Raw genomic sequence first — 18891 nt, 5'->3', positions numbered from 1 at the left:
TCCGGGGGCTTTCCACTGCCTTCCGCTCAGCCTGGACCACTCTGCCTCCAGCCACCCTTCATGGTCAGACACCTGCCCTGACGGTGCCTTCTGCCAGCCCGTCTCCCCCAGAGCACGGTCTGCACCCGCAGTGCTGGTGTTGGCATTCTTGCAGTCACCCATGGGTGAACCCTCACCCCAGGAAGGTTCCTGAAGACAAGTCCTCATCTGCTCTGTCCCCTGCCGGGTCCCCCAGCTCTAGGGTCTGGTCAAACAAAAGCCTTGGTCAGTATTTGTGGAAGAGGTGAAAAGAAGGAAGCCAGCATCCCATCTCAGCTCGGGGGCCCCAAGTGAGCGGCAACTGGGCCTTTGGGTGGGGCGCAGGTCTGTGGGAAGATGGGAGGGGCTCCCTTCAGCCAGACCACTGCGGGGGCCAATATCCAGCCCTGTAAATGGAGGTGGACACAGGTAGAGTGAGACCCTGTCTCAAAGGAAAAAAAAAAAGTTTGGGTTGGGCTTTGATTTTGACATTCCCCTGCCTGTCAAAATCAAAGCCCAACCCAGACTTTTTTTTTTTTTTCTTCTTGAGACAGGGTCTCACTCTGTCACCCAGGCTGGAGTGCAGTGGTACTATCTCAGTTCACTGCAGCCTTAGCCTCCCAGGGTCAAGTGATCCTCCTGCCTCAGCCTCCTGAGTAGCTGAGACTACAGGTATGCACCACTACACCTAGCTAATTTTTTTTAACTTTTTGTAGAGATGGGGTCTTGCTTGTTTCCTAGGCAGGCTGGTCTCAAACTCCTAGGCTCCAGTGATCCACTGGCCTGGGGTTCCCAAAGTGCTGGGACTACAGGTGTGAGCCACCACACCCGGCCAATCCAGACTTCTTTTTCTTTTCTTTTCTTTTTTTTTTTTTTTTTTTTTATTGAGATGGAGTCTCGCTCTGTCACCCAGGCTGGAGTGCGATGGTGTGATCTCGGCTCACTGCAACCTCCGCCACCCAGGCTCAAGTGATTCTCCTGCCTCAGCCTCCAGAAAAGCTGGGATTACGGGCGCTTACCACTATGCCTGGCTACTTTTTTTAATTTTTATTTTTAGTAGAGATGGGGTTTCACCATGTTGGCCGGGCTGGTCTTGAACTCCTGGCCTCAAGTGACCTGCCTGCCTCAGCCTCCCCAGGTGTTGGGATTCCAGGCATGAACCACTGTGCCTGGCCAAAGGTTCTCTTTCATGGGGGATGTGAACAAGGCTGGAAAGAATTCAACCTTGTTCTTTGTTCTTGTGTGGGGAGTGGGGTGGGGAGCCTGAGGGATGATGAATCAGCTTCCCTGGGCCAGCACTCTCTCAGGGGTGGGGAGTCACCGGCTGGCCCAGGCCGAGGTGGGTCCAGGTTCAGGGCCTGCCGGAGGGAGAGGAGCTGAACTCCAGTCTGGCCAACAGGCATTTCGTTCTGATGGATCTGTGGGGACAAAAACAGCTCAGAGAATCATCGATGAGGCCAAGAAAGGTGCTGTGTATGGCCTGGCCTCGTCCCGGTGGACCCAGCAAGGCCTGCCATGCATGCTCTGCCTTCCCTCCAACTGACACTTCAATGCCTTGAGCACCGTGGGAGACAGCAGGCGTAAACGAATGGTGTGTGGCAGCTCCCTCTCCCCCAGAGAGAGGGTGAGGGGGGAGCGTTTGTGGGGGCGGGAGCCCCAAACACATTTGAATGAAGCCGCCTGTCAGGTGCGCCCTCCCCAGGAGAGCAGGGCTTCCTGAAGGAACCAGTGACCAATCCTCTCACCGCCCCCTCATTGCAGAAAGCCCAGGTCTCGCCAGCCTTCTCCTGCTACCTCGCCCTCCCGCAGAGCTCCTTGCTGGGAGCCTGTCTTCCCGTGAGGTCCCGCTGGACGGAACTCTGGGCAGCTGTTAGGACCTGCTGGGAACTACGGGCAGAAGCGCATGGAGGCTTGGAGACACACATTAAACCCTAACCCCCGGTGTAGGAAAGGGAGGGAAACGGAAGGAAGGCATTGGCCTGGAAAGCGGGGACCTTGGCTCTGTGGTGCTCCAGCCCCTCCCCCAGCCCAGGGGCAGCTGCGTTCACCAGTTCTGATGTAAAAGGGTCTTGGCCCCTGAGAGGACCGGAATCAATGTGCTTCTGCCTCTGTGCTCAGAGCCGATCTGCCTAACCCAGCTCAGGGTGTGAGAAGAGGGAAGAAGGGGGGAAGTGGGGAGGAAAAAAGGGGAGAGAAGAGAGAATTCCCCTGGCCAGGGGATGGGGGCCACGGCCCTAATCAAGCAACAGCTCCGGCAACTCCGCCTTCAGGCCTGGAGAGGCTTCCAGTGCAGAGGAGGATGGAGGACAGAGCAAAGCAGAGGGAGGAGGAAAAGGTGGTCGTGGGAAGAGCCCGACACAGAAGACGGTGGGCTGCAGGCTGGGACCCTTCCCGGTGACTCCTGCATCCTAGACCATCCTCCTGAGCTCGCCACACTGTGCTTGCCAGCTGTGTTTGTGAGAGCGGCACGCCTGGGACAGGAGGAGGCAACCCTGCCCTGGAGTCAGCCAAAACCACCCGAGGGCGTGGGCTTCACAGGCTGCGGGAATTGTGGAGGGAGGTGAATGGGGGTCCTAGCCCGGGCAGGGTGGGGAGCCAACATCTGGGCAGAGCGGGGGTGCAGGAGTCCTAGAGGGAACAGTGGCTCTGCCTGGGTGTCCTCTGGTCACTCCCCACCTGGGCTGGGTCACCGCCAACTGTCCCAGACACAGGATGCCTCTCTGGCCTCTAAAGAGCCTGGAAGTCCTTGGTCTTCAGCCAAAACGCTGCAGAGATGGTGATGGTGGGGAGGGGTCCTCAGCCTGGGGAGGGGCCACGCCTTGGGAGAGCACGGAGGGGAGACAGTGGATGGAGATGACTCTTCTGGCACTGCCCGCCCACTGAGACCACAGATGACACAGGCTCGGTGCCCACGCTGGGCCCCACACACCCTGCCCCTACCCTTTCCCCTCCCTGGGCAGCCTTGGTGGAACGCTAATTCACTTGCTCTAAGGACGAACATTCTAGGAGCATCTGCTCTGAGGGACAGGGGAGGTGGAGTCACCCTGAAGCTCCTTCAGCTGGATTTCTGGGGGCCCTGGATCCCCACTGTCCCGAGGTTCTGTGCTCCCCGAGGCTTGGCCTGAAGGTTCCAGCGTGGGAAAGTGAACTGAGCCTGCAGCACCCAGAGGCGGCGGCCAGGAGCCACCCTGTCTCAGGGAGGAGAAAATGGGGCTCCAAAACATTCCTTCACCTGCCTGGGGTGATCCAGGAGAGCCAAGAGGTCGGAGTGGATCCGTGTGCATTGGATGCAAAATGGTAGGAAGCACACAGTGGGAGCATCTCAAACCTATGCACCCGGATGACCCGGGCACCTGGAGGGCGTGGGCACCTGGAGGGCCTGAGTACCTGGAGGATGTGAGCACCTGGAGGGCCTGGGCACCTGGAGGACGTGGGCACCTGGAGGGCCTGAGTACCTGGAGGATGTGAGCACCTGGAGGGCCTGGGCACCTGGAGGACGTGGGCACCTGGAGGGCCTGGGCACTTGGAGGACCCACACACATGGAGAACCCGGGTTCTCCAACCTGTGCAGCTGGAGGGCCTGGACATCTGACCCCTCATCCGCAAGACTGCCCCTCCCTTCCATCCCACCCTCCTTCTGGGCCTGGCCTCAGTTCCTCACAGGGCAACCTGAATGCAGGACACCTGGCCTCATCTCCAGTGGAAACGCAAACGCTCACCCCGAAGGTGCTGTTGTGCTTGTCCAACCTTCTCCCTCCAGCCAGAAACGCCTACATTCCTGTCCCTTGTGCACGTGCAGCCACAGCAAACAAACAGGCCCTGCACTGACCTGTTCCCTGCTTGGCGTCCGGTTCCTACAAGACCCAGCCCTTTGCCTCATAGCCATGGGGTGAGTACTTTCTGCGAGTGGGAACTCAACTGCACCACGAAAGCGAGCCTTGTAAAACGCACTGGCACCCTGGGTGGACAGATCCCTCACAAAACTAGTCTCAACCAGCTTCGTTCCAGATTAATTCCTCTCCGGGTCAAAGAGGGTGAGGAAAGGTTCCAGAATTTGCCTCTCTCTCATTGACCTCTGCAAAGGCTGGCTGGGGAATGGGTGTGTGGCCCTAGCCTCACCTCCAGCCAAGGGAGGGTTCTTACCCATGAAATGACACCCCAAAGTGAAGGCCTTGGTGTCTGGCTGTGACCTACCTCTGGTCACCGCCCCTCCAAGCTCTCTGAGTGTCGCGCAGTCTGGGCTGCCCCGAGCGCACCCCCTCCTCGGTAGGAGGCCCCAGCTAATCCCGCTGCCGTTCCCATGGACGCAAAGAGAATCCCCTTAATCCCCTTGACAACTCCTGACAGCTGGGAGAGAGGCGTGGGCAGGTCTGGGTGAGGACACGGTGGGCTTGGACCCAGGCTCCCGAGAGGTTGCACGCTCTGGGACTCTTCATCTCCAGAGAGGTTTCGCCACATTCTGCACAACTCACCGCCCCGATTTCACTCCTTAATGACCGCGTTTCAAACACTGCCAGGACAACACTTCATCTTCAGGCGGCCAGGGGCCGGAAGGAGCCTGGATCCTCCGCTGTCCCCCTCCCTCTCCTTCAGCGGCAGTGACCCTTTCCCCAGCGTCTGCTGCCCTCTTGGGACGGCGTGCCCAGGTCTCAGAATGCACCACGCAGAAACGAGGCCCCACTCCTGACATCTGTTGACGCTGCTCCTGTTTTATTTCTAAGCTTGGCTCCGTCCCTTGAGTTGAGCCGAGAGTTTCACAGAGAAGAAATTGTCAAATAAAAAACAAATCCGGATTTAGTAAGGACAGCTTTATTCCAAAAGGATTAGTGCAGGGCTTGCGGAGGGGTGAGGGGGCGTCTCACAGTAGGGGTACATTCCTCTCCAACTTACAGGCCTGCAAGGCCTCCAGAGTCAGGAAAAGGGGTTTTCTTTGATGGAGAGAGGGAACAGGGCTGGAAAGAATCGGTGGGGGAGTGGCGTGAGGGGGCCTGAGGGGCAGCAGATACAGCAGGTCCCCCCGGCCAGCCCAGTCTCAGGGGCTAAGGTGGGAGTTACAGGCTGACCCAGGGGGAACTAGGCTGAGGGGTCTCCCGGTTCAGGGTTTGGAGGAGGCAGAGAAGCTGAACAAGCTCTTTTTGTTGTTTTTCTAAACAAGCATTTTGTTCTGCTGGATCTATGGGTACAAAAGAGCTCAGGGAATCGTGGATGAGGCCATCATCTGGCCTTCCTGGGCGGACCCAGCGTCCCACAGGACTGAGTCTCATCTCAGTCCTGTGGGAAGGGGGATCTTTGCAGTGAGCTGTTTCCGGAACACACCGGAGAGCTTTCCAGAACTCGTGGAGTTCCACGCTGTGGAGATGAAGATGGGTTCCTAGGTGAGCTGCACGAGGCACCTCCTCCTTCTAGGGCCCCTGGTGGTCTCTCCCTCTCTCCCCACTGCAGGACACCCCTCCTCGGGACTTTGGATGTGGAGATGCTGTGTGTGGCCTTACTCTCCTTTTTTCATTGTCAAGCACCTGCAGGTTACAGGCCCTTCCTGCCCTGTCCTGAAACCACCTTTGCAAAGTTATGACAGGAAGAGAAATCTGACACGGCTGCCTCCATCCCGCTCCTCACCTCACAGGCTGGCTGGCTTCGTTCATTCCTGGGTGTGCGCCAAGCTAGCTTTGGGAGAAACTTAGTCTTTGAAAATCCCCTAACCTCCATGCCTTCCGGGAGGTTGATTTGAGTAATAATTCCATCTCTCTTGTGGCATGGCCAGCCTTGTGACGATTTATTATATATATATTTTTTTCTGTTGCCCAGGCTGGAGCACAGTGGCAAGATCTCGGCTCACCGCAGCCTCCGCCTCCTGGGTTCAGTGCTTCTCCTGCCTAAGCCTCCCGAGTAGCCAGGATTACAGGCACCCATCGCCACGCCCGGCTAATTTTTGTATTTTTAGTAGAGATGGGGTTTCGCCATGTTGGCCAGGCTGGTTTCGAACTCCTGACCTCAGGTGATCCCTCGTGACAATTAAACTCTACTGCAGTGCACAGTCTCAGTGGATTGATTTTGTCTGTGGAGTGCGTGGGAAGAACCCATTGGGCAGTCACAGTCCGGGACTCGGACACTCACCCCACTGTCCCACGCGCACACTCTTCCCCCAGTGTCCTGAGTTGTCAGGGTCTCCACTGCACACCCACACCCCATGGAAGGCAGTGGATGGGCATGGAGGCTGCTTGGCCTCCTCTTTGGGGCGTCTTAAAAGTGCCAGCGAGTTGGCCGGGCGCGGTGGCTCACGTCTGTAATACTAGCAGTTTGGGAGGCTGAGGCGGGCAGATCACTTGAGGTCAGGAGTTTGAGACCAGCCTGGCCGACATGGTGAAACCCCGTCTCTACTGAAAATACAAAAGTTAGCCAGGCCTGGTGGTGGGCGCCTGTAATCCCAGCTACTCGGAAGGCTGAGGTAGGAGAATCGTTTGAACCTGGGAGGCGGAAGTTGCAGCGAGCTGAGATCACGCCATTGCACTCCAGCCCGGGCAAAAGAGCGAGATTCTGTCTCAATTTAAAAAACAAAACACATGCTGGCGAGACAACAGGGCCTGATTAGAGAACTCTGGGCCCTTCCCCAGGAAGAATGCGCTGCCGACCTACAGATTCACCTGGGATGGAAAAGGTCAGTGGATTGTGGTGGGGGCAGGGCACTGTGAACATCCTAGTACCCAGAACGGAACCTAAAACTCAAGGCCCTAAATCACCAAGCCAACACGTAAAGCCAAGCTGGGAACCTGCCTCCCATTCTATTTCTAAATAAGATCGCCACAGAGATCAAAAAGCCACATTCCTCCCCACCCAGTTTGTCCAGAAGGAAACGCTTTGTGAAGCTCATCCCTCCGCTCTCCGCTCTCCTGAGACGGAAATGCACCTGCTTTTGTTTCACTCGGCCAGACCAAGGCGTCAGGGACTATCCCTGTCGATTGCGCATTCAGTGAAAGGCTAATCAAAAACTCAAAAGAATGCGACCCTTTGTCTCTTATCTACCTGTGGCCTGGAAGGCCCCTCCCTGCTTCGAGTTGCCCGGCGTTTCTTGTATCTTTTATATACTGATTGATGTCTCCTATCTTCCGAAAACGTGTAAGACCAGCCTGTGCCCTGATCGCCTTGGGCACATGTCATCAGGACGTCCTGAGGCTGTGGCACCTCGGCAAAACTTTTTTTTTTTTTTTCCCCCCAGACAGTCTCACTGTCACCTAGGCTGGAATGCAGTGGGTTGATCTCAGCTCACTGTAACCTCTGCCTCCTGGGTTCAAGCAATTCTCCCATCCCAGCCTCCGGAGTAACTGGGATTACAGGCATACTCCACCACACCTGGCTAATTTTGTATTTTTAGTAGAGACGGGGTTTCACCATGTTGGTCAGGCTGGTCTCGAACTTCTGACCTCAGGTGATCCATCCGCCTCGTCCTCCCAAAGTGCTGCAATTACAGGCGCGTAATCACCTGTACACGCCCAACCAGAAATTAAGTTTCTTTTTCTTTTTTTTTTTCTTTTGAGACAGTCTCACTCTGTCAGCCAGGATGGAGTGCAGTGGCACGATCTCGGCTCACTGCAACCCCCGCCTCCCAGCTCAAGCAATTCTCCTGCCTCAGTCTCCCCAGTAGCTAGGATTACAGGTGCCCGCCACCATGCCCAGCTAATTTTTGTATATTTAGTACAGATGAGGTTTCACCATGTTGGCCAGGCTAGTCTCCAACTCCTAACCTCAGGTAATCCGCCCACCTCGGCCTCCCAAAGTGCTGGGATTATAGGCATGAGCCACCACGCCCGGCCCAGAAATGAACTTTCTAAGTGAATTGAGACTTTGGGTTTACAAAACCATTTCACTGTGCACTTTAGATGCGTGAATTGTGTACTAGGAGAATTATATCCCCACTGAGATGTTACCCCCTCAAAAAAAGTAAAGGTTCGTAACCACCCAAGGGGTTCTTCCTGCCAGCTGCATACAGACAGAGCACAACATTTAGTAGAGAGTTTAATAGACACAAGGCCGGCTATGCCGCATGGGAGATGGAGTTCATACTCAGATCATCTCATCCAAAGCTCACAGATTAGGGGTTTTTCTGTTTTGTTTCATTGTTTTTTTTTTTTTTTGGATGGAGTCTCACTCTGTCGTGAGGCTGGCGTGCAGTGGCGCGATCTCGGCTCACCGCAACCTCCGCCTCCCGGGTTCAAGCGATTCTCCTGCCTCGGCCTCTCAAGTGACTGAGACTACAGGCACCTGCCACCACACCCGGCTAATTTTTGTATTTTTAGTAGAGACAGGGTTTCACCTCGTTGACCAGGATAGTCTTGATCTCTTGACCTTGTGATCCACCCGCCTCAGCCTCCCAAAGTGCTAGGATTACAGGTGTGAACCACCGCACCTGGTTTAGATTAGGGGTTTGGGTGGGGGTGGCCAGGTAACAGATGTTTGCTGCTGATTGGTTGGGGTGGAGATGAAATCATAGGGGGTGGAACCCTTCCTCCTGCAGCCGAATTGCTTCTGGTGGGGCCACAGGAGCGGGGCTGTAGGTCCAGGTGGAGCCTTGAGGTCTGGGTGGGGCTGTAGGTTCAGCCATGCACAAAACCTGGAAAGATCTCTCAAAAGATACTTCAAACTACAGCAGTGGTGTTATTTGCAGGAGTAATGGGGGAAGTTGCATATCTGATACCCTCTGGGATAATGGCCGACCATCCTTTGTGTCTGCCCTTTAGTAGGACTCTGGTTTCCTCTTCCTGGAAGCCTGGGGGGCCTCCCATTAGCTTTACAAAAGCAGGTTTGGGGCAAAGCCTGTTATCAATCATTTGAACTGTAGCCTAAAGGTCTTCCAAAGTTAGCTTGGCCCAATAGCCCAGGAATAATGAAGGGAAAGACAGGATGGGGGCTGGGGTGGCTGAGCTCAGGGTTCTAATTGTCTCACTGATAGGATGTCTGCAAAGATGTCTGCAAAGACTGTTTCTGGTGCAGGAGCCTGAGTCCCTGGGATGGGACGTTTTCAGGCGACATCATTCTGTTCCTTTTGAATTTTGAACCATGCGAACGATTCACTCACTCACCAAAACAGTGGTTTTTTAATACAGTTTTGAGGGTCCTCAGGCTGTCTGGGAAGCCGGGGAAGTGTCGAGCTTTGATCTGGTGGAGGCTCTGTGGACACACTTAGGTGGTGGAAATTCGCCGTGCTGCGCAGAGCTGTGGGAAGCCCGCTGTGGAGTGTGTGCTGGACACGGCCATCTGGCCTCAGTCTTGTTCTTGCTGTGCCTTCTCCACGTGACCTGCAGACCCCAGGACCCCACCCAGGGGACGTCTGCCAACGTTTCCTCTCCAGCTTGCGGCGTCTGACTTTGACCCTGGATCCCTGGCTCCTCACAAGCTATGAGGGAGGCGTGGGGATCCCCAGTGTGTGGGTGGACAAGGGACGAGGGTCTCCCTTCCTGCCCCGGGGATACTACAGGCTGCTCCTGGTCTCCACGGGTCCCAGGTTGGCAGGAAACAGGGGCGGCACTGCCAGCCACCCCGGAGTGTTGTCCCTGGCTGCTCAGCCTCTGAGGCCTGGAGCCTCCAGTAGGAACCCCAAGAGCAATGTGGGGACCAGATGCCTTTGAGACACCAACGAGCCTAAGTTTATTCGCTCCTTGAAAGCCAGATTCACTGATTCTGTGCCTCTTCCTCCATGGACTGTGTGCTGCCTCTTTAGGGGCCACCTGGGAGGAGGGATCCCTTGTGACCTTCCTGGAGCCTCCACTGGGACTCCTGGGGGCACCTCAGCCACAGGCCGCACCTTGGTGTCCTCGGTCGCCCTGGGTGGCCCCTCTGCTGTCTTGCTGAGTGACAAGCTGTCCTGGACTCTCAGACCACGGAACCTGCTCCTGGAGTGGAGGTTTCGACTCCCGGGATTTAACCAGCCTGCGGAGACGGGGCCCGGGCCACAGCTTCAGGCTATGACGAGTCAGAGTCACAAAGTGGAGCCCCACCACCAAGGTCGGAGGGCCTGGGTCTGGGTTTACAGATGGAGACGCTGAGGCTGGGGCGTGGGGAGTTTGGGGTGACCAGATTCCACCCAGGGATGAGATAACAGCAGAATGACAGAACTCCGGTTAGGATTTTGCCTTTTTGTATCAAAGAGAATGATTTCACTGTTTCAATTAGTTACTTATTTTTGAATAGGCAGTATATGCAAATAGTACAGAATTCAAAAGGTTCGAAGAATTCTTCGTGACGAGCAGGCTTTCTGCCCAGGCCCTGTCACCAGCTGCCTCCCCAGTGTACCCCTTGCCAGGCTCCTGGGGTCTTTTCAGAGGAATTCCTCCTGCCAGGGGACAGTGGTGAAATGAATAGATTGGACTTAAGTCACTGGGCTTGGACAAGCTACATTCTAGGGTACAGACAGAAAGAGCTAGAAAATGCCATCACCCAACCAGGGTCAGCAAACCCGAAGGAACTCTGGAAGATGCTCCAGGAAGTAACTGTCAGGCTGGCCAGGATGTTGGGGGCTGGGGTAGGATTTGTGAGATCCTGAGAAACGCAGCAGGCGTGTGGCATTCAGGTTTCAGGAGAGAGGCTGATGAGGTTATGACCCGCCTTGGAGAGACACTCAGGCTGGCCCCTGAGCCAGAAGCTGTGGTCCTCCAAAGCAGCTCATGCACGGTTGCTGTCTGCTAATGGGAGATGTTGAGGGATGTTTCTGTCCCGAGCCTGCTGGTTCCCCATCTCCATCCTTGGCTTGGGTGAATCCATGGATGGCAGCAGGTGCCAATGACACCCGCCCACTGCTTTCCAGACAGATCCGCAGCTCCCCAGCCATTTCTGGGCCATGGTCCCTCTGCTCTGGCCAGCTTTCCCCGGCTGTGCTGAGCCACTCTCCCCTTCTGTCTGCACTCAAGCCCACAATGGCCTTCTCTTGGTTGCCGGAACATTCCATGTCCGGGACACACCTTGGGGCCTTCGCACGCGCTGACCCCTCACTGAACTCTCTTTCCTTGCCCCCTGCCCTGGCTCCCCCTCCTCCTCTTTCTGACTGAGGTCTTGTTGGCAGAGCCCTCTCTGTCCAGGTGCTTGGAATATGGCACTACTCCGCTCCCTGGGGCCTACGGGAGCATCGAGAATCACCTGTCGGCTTTTCTTTTCCTTATTCACGTACAAGAACATTTTGGGTGCTGGGGTTCCTGGAGACTTTGAGACGGAAACTGGAGAACAGGGAAGGAGCTCTCCTGTTCGTCCTCCCAGGATCTGAGAGGGCTGCTTTTTATGTTGAATCCTGGCCTGCCGCTCTCCAGCTGTGACAGCTGAGCACTTGGCCCCACCACACTAAGCCTTGGTTTTCTCGCCTGTGAAGTGGGAGTGGCAGAGGTGGTGTAGGCTGGTGAGGGTTAGGGGAGGTGGCCTCTGCATCACCTTCCTTCTGGCCCCTTCCCCGCCAGGCACACGTGTTACCAGAAAGGGGTCCTGATCTAGACCCCAGTAAGGGTTCTTGGATCTCACGCAAGGAAGAATTCAGGGCAAGTCTGTGAAAGCAAGTTTGTTAGAAAAGTAAAGGAATAAATCGGACCAGGCATGGTGGCTCACGCTTGTAATCCCAGCACTTTGGGAGGCTCAGGCGGGCAGATCACCTGAGGTCAGGAGTTCCAGACCAGCCTGGCCAACATAGTGAAACCCCATCTCTACTAAAAATACAAAAATTAGCCAGGTGTGGTGGCACGTGCCTATAGTCCCAACTACTGGGGAGGCTGAGGTAGGAGAATCACTTAAACCCGTGTTAGAAATGCTAAATGCTTGTTCTCTGGTGCCATAAAGAAATAGCACTTGAACATAAATTTAATTCCCTCAGCAAGGCAATTTTTACTTTCTGCAGAAAGGGTACACTCGCCAGCAGTCTTGCCCCGAGAGTGCAATGAACAAAGGGAGAGCAGACATATTTATCCCTTATGCATTTGGGTCATCCTTACTGCTGTGTCCTGCATCCATTGGCTGGAGCCAGACCTCACAGTCTAAACTGATACCCAGTCCAGGAGGCAGAGGTTGCAGCAAGCCTAGACAGCGCCATTGCACTCCATCCTGGGCAACAAGAGCGAAACTCTGTCTCGAAAAAAAAAAAAGGAAAGGAAAGGAATAAAAGAATGACTACTCCATAGACAGAGCAGCCCCAAGGGCTGCTGGTTGTCCATTTTTATGGATATTTATTGATGATACGCTAAGCAAGAGGGGGATTCTTCAGGCCTCCCCTTTTTAGACCATACAGGGTAACTTCCTGACGTTGCCAGGGCATTTGTAAACTGTCATGGCGCTGGTGGGTGTGTAGCAGTGAGGACGACCAGAGGTCACTCTCATCACCGTCTCGGTTTTGGTGGGTTTGGGCTGGTTTCTTTATTGCAACCCGTCTTATCTGCAAGGTCTTTATGACCTGTGTCTTGTGCCGACCTTCTATCTCGTCCTATGACTTGGAATGTCTTAACCATCTGGGGATGCAGCCCAGTAGGTCTCAGCCTCATTTTACCCAGCCCCTATTCAAGACGGAGTTGCTGTGGTTCACATGCCTCTGACACAGCCATCAGCACTCCAGGATCCACCGCGCCTTCCTGATCCCAGTGGGGAGCTCAGGCCCGCAGCTGCTGCAGGGCTGCGGCTGCTCTGTGGTTGAACTTACACCCCTTCCCGGGGCTCGCTTCAGGAGCAGCTGTGCCTCTGGGGTCCGCGGGGAAGCCTGCCGGCTGCATTTATAGAAAGCTTCCTCTTAGTGCCACAGGCTCCTGAAAGAGGCAGTTTCCTTCCTCTGGACGTTGCTGGAGGCCCCTGAGGCCTGAAGCTGCAGGATGCTCTGGCCCATCCTGAGAGAAGCCCACCATGCCGGAGCCCCAGGCGTGGAAGAGGGAAGCAGATGCCACCAGAAGTACACGCTCCCTCCGGACGTCCAGTTGCAAAAACTAACAGATGTCCTCGCAGGTTCCCCAGTTTGACTTGGGTTTCCTGTTCCAGGGGCAAGTCCTGTATGACCCAACACTTTGCCTGTAGCTTTGAGCATGAAGCTGGGTACCTAGGACACCTGGAACAACGGTGGGCTGTGATGAACGTTGTTTGTTTATTTATTTATTTGAGACAGAGTCTTGCTGTCGCCGAGGCTGGAATGCAGTGGTGCAGTTTCAGCTCACTGCAACCCTTGACTCCTGGGTTGAAGTGATTCTCGTCCCTCAGCCTCCCTAGTAGCTGGGATTACAGGCTCATGCCACCACACCCTACTAATTTTTATATTTTAAGTAGAGATGGGGTTTCATCATGTTGGTGAGGCTGGTCTTGAACTCCTGACCTCAGGTGATCTGCCCACCTCAGCCTCCTAAAGTGCTGGGATTACAGTCATGAGCCACTGCGCCCAGCCCATGAATGTTATCATTGTGGCCGTCACAGCTCCTGTCCCTTCCAGGAGCTGCTTAGGGTGGGGGTTGTGGCTGCCTGGCTCGGTCCAGGCCTGGAGTGGACGTTGCGGGGTGTGGCCCAGATGGTGCAAGCACTGAGCCTTGCTGTCCTCAGGTGGCTGCCAGCGGCTGTCAGCTGAGCCCACAGCTTGCCTTTGGCCAGAGGGGGCCCACAGCTGTTCCTCCCTTCTGGTGGCCAGCAGCTATGTGGCCATGGGACAGTGTGAGAGCCCTCGGGCTGTGGTCACATCCACCATAAATGGACAAACGAGGTGGCTTACAGAACAGGAATCCACTGTCCCAGTTCTGGAGGCAGGCATCTGAGGTCAGGGTGACAGCAAGGCTGTGCTCCCTCTGAGGGCTCTTGGGGAGGGTCCTTACTGTCCCCTGGCGGGTGGCTGCACCACTCCGGTCTCGGCCTTGGCCTTCACATAGCCTCTCCCCTGCATGTCTGCATCTGCCTCTCCCTCCCCTTATAAGGGCCTAGTCATAGAATTTAGGGCCCACCTTCCACACTAAGATGAGTGTGACCTCATCCTAGCTCATTCCATCTGCAAAGACCCTACTTCCAAATACGGCCACGTTCTGGAGTTCCAGGTGGATGTGCATTTTGGGGGATGACATCTTCTTTGTGGCAGGTGATGGAAAAGGGTTCTAACCAAGAGACTTCTGTGTGGGTCCTCACTCTGATTCTCAGCCATAGTGCTGGGTACACGGCAATGGCCCCTTTGTGAAATTCATCAAACAGTGGACACTTAGGGCATGTACATCACACTTAAAAAGTCTGCATTAAAATAGAGGGTCAGGCTGGGCGTGGTGGCTCACGCCGGTAATCCCAGCACTTTGGGAGGCCGAGGCGGGTGGATCACCTGAGGTCAGGAGTTCAAGACCAGCCTGGCCAACATGGCAAAACCCTGTCTCTACTAAAAATACAAAAATTAGCCAGGCGCAGTGGCACATGCCTGTAATCCCAGTTACTCAGGAGACTGAGGCAGGAGAATTGCTTGAACTCAGAAGGCAAAGGTTGCAGTGAGCCGAAATCACACCATTGCACTCCAGCCTATAGGGACAAGAGCAAGATTCTGTCTAAAAAAAAAAAAAAAGACCAGGAGCGGTGGCTCAAACTATAATCCCAGCACTTTGGGAGGCCGAGGCAGGCGGATCACCTGAGGTCGGGAGTTTGAGACCAGCCTGACCAACACGGAGAAACCCTGTCTCTAATAAAAATACAAAACTAGCCGGGCATGGTGGCACATGCCTGTAATCCCAGCTACTAGGGAGGCTGAGGCAGGAGAATCACCTGAACCCGGGAGGCAGAGGTTGCGGTGAACCGAGATCATGCCATTGCACTCCAGCCTGGGCAACAAGAGTGAAACTCCGTCTCAAAAAAAAATGGCAGGGGTTCACAGAAAACCAAACCTAAAGAAGATACAGGCTGAGCACAGTGGCTCACACCTGTAATCTTAACACTTTGGGAGGCTGAAGCAGGTGGATCACCTGAGGTCAGGAGTTTGAGACCAGCCTGGCCAACATGGCAAAGCCCCGTCTCTACTAAAAATACAGAAATTAGCTGGGCATGATGGTGGGCACCTGTAATCCCAGCTACTCTGGAGGCTGAGGCATGAGAATTGCTTGAACCCGGGAGGCGGAGGTTGTAGTGAGCCGAGATGGCGCCACTGCACTACAGCCTGGGCAATAAGAGCGAAACTCCGTCTCAAAATAAAAGGGGGAGTGGGGGCAGTGGCAGTGAGATGTCCACAGGCACGTAGACTTTTCTGTTCTTTTTTTCCTTTTTTTTTTTGAGACAGAGTCTCGCTGTCTCCCAGTGAGGATATTAGCCAGGATGGTCTCGATCTCCTGACCTCGTGATCTGCCCTCCTCGGCCTCCCAAAGTGCTGGGATTACAGGCGTGAGCCACTGCGCCAAGCCGTAATTTTCAAATTTTTTACTGAGACAAGGTCTCTCTATGTTGCCCAGGCTGGTCTTGAACTCCTTGGCTCAAGTGGTCCTTCCACCTCAGCCTCCCAAAGCACGGGGATTACAGGTGTGAGCCACCTCAGCTGGCCTGTTTTGGGTCTTTTGATACAAAGCAATAAAGGTTTTTTTTTTTTTCTTTGAGACAGAGTCTTGCTTTGTTGCCCAGGCTGGAGTACAGTGGCGTGATCTCCGCTCACTACAACCTCCACCTCCCGGGTTCAAGCGATTCTCCTGCCTCAGCCTCCCAAGTAGCTGGGATTACAGGCGTGTGCCATCATGCCCAGATAACTTCTGTATTTTTAGTAGAGATGGGTTTCACCATGTTGGCTAGGCTGATCTTGAACTCCTGACCTCAGGTGATCCACGTATCTTGGCCTCCCAAAGTCCTGAGACTACAGGCGTGAACCACCACACCTGGCCTGCAACAAAGCTTTGATGATAGAATTTCAGGGGCCAAGGGCAAGCCCAGGAGGAAAGATATCGAGGTGGGAGGGTGGGAAAGGCACCTGAAAGGGAACTCTCGGGAACTCCAAGTGTGGCCAGCTCTTCTCCCTCCTTAACTCAAGGAGGGAATGGACATGTAGCCAGGTCTGGTTCTTCACCCCAAGTCTCTGGGTCTTATCTTTTTTTTTTTTTTTTTTGGAGACGGAGTCTCGCTCTGTCACCCAGGCTGGAGTGCAGTGGCCGGATCTCTGCTCACTGCAAGCTCCGCCTCCCGGGTTCACGCCATTCTCCTGGCTCAGCCTCCCGAGTAGCTGGGACTACAGGCGCTCGCCACCTCACCCGGCTAGTTTTTTGTACTTTTTAGTAGAGACGGGGTTTCACCGTGTTAGCCAGGATGGTCTCGATCTCCTGACCTTGTGATCCGCCCGTCTCGGCCTCCCAAAGTGCTAGGATTACAGGCTTGAGCCACCGCGCCCGGCCTCTGGGTCTTATTTTTATCTTCATATCCCAGGCACACACTTTGAGGAGGTCCCAACAAAGGGCAACGTCTTTGGGTTTTTAAATTTTTTATTTTTAGGATCTCACTCTGTCACCCAGGCTGGAGTGCAATGGCACGATCTCGGCTCACTGCAACCTCCACCTCCCAGGTTCGAGCAATTCTCCTGCCTCAGCCACTCAAGTAGCTGGGACTACAGGCGTACACCACCACGCCCAGCTAATTACTGTATTTTTAGTAGAGACAGGGTTTTCACCATGTTGGCCAGGCCAGTCTCAAACTCCTGACTTTAAGTGATCCAACGCCTAGGCCTCCCAAAGTACTGGGATTACAGGCGTGAGCCACTGCACCGGGTCTAAGGGGGAGTATCTTTGGAGGAGAAGAAAATAGTTTCAGGAAAACCCCAAGACTGTCCTGGGAGCAGCCGCTGCAGGGCCTGCAAGGCTTTCCCTGCGGGTCATGAAAGAGCTCGTGTTCACCAACCAAGGATGGGCAAGGATGGAAGGAGACCTCCGGGCCACTGGGGGCCACAGAGCAGAGTCGAGGTTTAGTGCAGGCCCTGGGTTTGGGTTATACACCTGTAAGACCCTTTGCAACCTGGGATTCCAGGTCGCCAGGAGAAAGAGAGATAAGGTAGGGTGATAGTCAAGGTCTCAGTTTCTAGAAACCTCTCTGGCCATGACTTCCACACTGAGATGGCTCAGGTCCAGATGTTACAAGGGACACCATGTTCCTGTCTTTGCAGTAGCCTGGCAACCACCCCAGGTTACAGATCCCACAACAAAAGTGTAACGAGAACGCCTGGCAAACAGCAGCTCTGTTCTGTGTCTCAGGCCCCAGCAGGCTGGGCTGGGGGCTGGGCTGGGCGTGGCTTCCTGCGGTAAGTGCTTCCTCCCTGGCCCATCCGTTCATTTTCCCCACGTTTTCCCAACTCACTTATCAGCTGGTCTCTGCTGCCTCTTGCTTTGAAGGCTGCAATCACACAGTGGCAGCTTACCCATCACTCACCCCGACGGGTTCTCAGCCCGGAGCCGAGTAGCCTGGCTGAGCCTGTGTGGAGGGTTCAGAGAAAAGCTCTGTAGGAGGGTGTCCAGCATTTGCTCATTCCCCAGGTGAGGCTGGGGACATTGGGTGGTGCTCTGAGTGCAATGGCTTGAATTCAAGCTGTTGCAAAATGTTTCAATGTTCCCTATAAGAAGATGTTTGATGTGTCGGAACATGCATTATCACTGTGCACTTATAAATAACTCTCTAGGGCCGGGCGCCGTGGCTCACGCCTGTAATCCCAGCACTTTGGGAGGCTGAGGTGGGGGGATCATGAAGTCAGTGGATTGAGACCATCCTGGCTAACACGGTGAAACCCCATCTCTACTAAAAATACAAAAAATTAGCCGGGCGTAGTGGTGGGTGCCTGTAGTCCCAGCTACTTGGCAGGCTGAGGCAGGAGAATGGCGTGAACCTGGGAGGCGGAGCTTGCAGTGAGCCGAGATCGCGCCACTGCACTCCAGCGTGGGCTACAGAGCGAGACTCTGTCTCAAAAAAAAAAAAAAAAAAATTTAATAGACATTCTGATTGGTGTGAGATGCTATCTCATAGTGGTTTTGATTTGCATTACTCTAATGATCAGTGATATTGAGCTTCTTTTCATATGTTTGTTGGCTGTATGTATGTCTTCTTTGGAAAAGTGTCTGTTTATGTCCTTTCCCCACTTTTTTTTTTTTTTTTTNTCTCCTGCCTCAGCCTCCCGAGTAGCTGGGACTACAGGTGCCTGACACCACGCCTGGCTAATTTTTTGTATTTTTTAGTAAAGACAGGGTTTCACCATGATAACCAGGATAGTCTCGATCTCCTGACCTCATGATCCACCCGCCTCGGCCTCCCAAAGTGCTGGGCTTACAGGCGTGAGCCACCGCGCCCGGCCAAGTCTTCTTCTTCCACTTTTAAATGCGGTTTTTTTTTTCTTGTATATTCGTTTAAGTTCCTTATAGATGCTGCATTTTAGGCCTTTGTCAGACGCATAATTTGCACGTATTTTCTCCCATTTTGTAGGTTGTCTGTTTAGTCTGTTGACAGTTTCTTTTGCTGTGCGGAACTCTCCTACAGAGCTGTTCTCTGAGCCCTGCACACAGGCCCGCCTGGGCTGCTCCGCTCCGGGCTGAGAATCCATCGGGGTGAGAGACTGAGTATCAGCTGCCGCTGTGTGATTAGAGCCTTCAAAGCAAGAGGCAGCAGAGACCAGGCGATGGGTGAGTTGGGAAAACGTGGGAAAATGAACGGATGGGCCTGGAGGGAGCACTTACCTCAGGATCTAAGTTTAATTAGGTCCCATTTGTCAATTTTTACTTTTGTTGCAATTGCTTTTGGCGCCGTCGTCATGAAATCTGACCGTTCCTGTACCCAGGATGGTATTGCCCGGGTTGTCTTCCAGGGTTTTGACAGTTTTGGGTGTTACATTCAGGCCTCAATCCCTCTTTTTTTTTTTTTTTTTTTGAGACAGAGTCTTACTCTGTTGCCCAGGCTGGAGTGCAGTGGCAC

This window comes from Theropithecus gelada, chromosome 20 (assembly GCF_003255815.1).
Source record: "Theropithecus gelada isolate Dixy chromosome 20, Tgel_1.0, whole genome shotgun sequence".
In the NCBI taxonomy this organism is placed as follows: domain Eukaryota; kingdom Metazoa; phylum Chordata; class Mammalia; order Primates; family Cercopithecidae; genus Theropithecus; species Theropithecus gelada.
The sequence above is the reverse complement of the archived record's forward strand: the minus strand, read 5'-3'. Positions refer to the sequence as shown.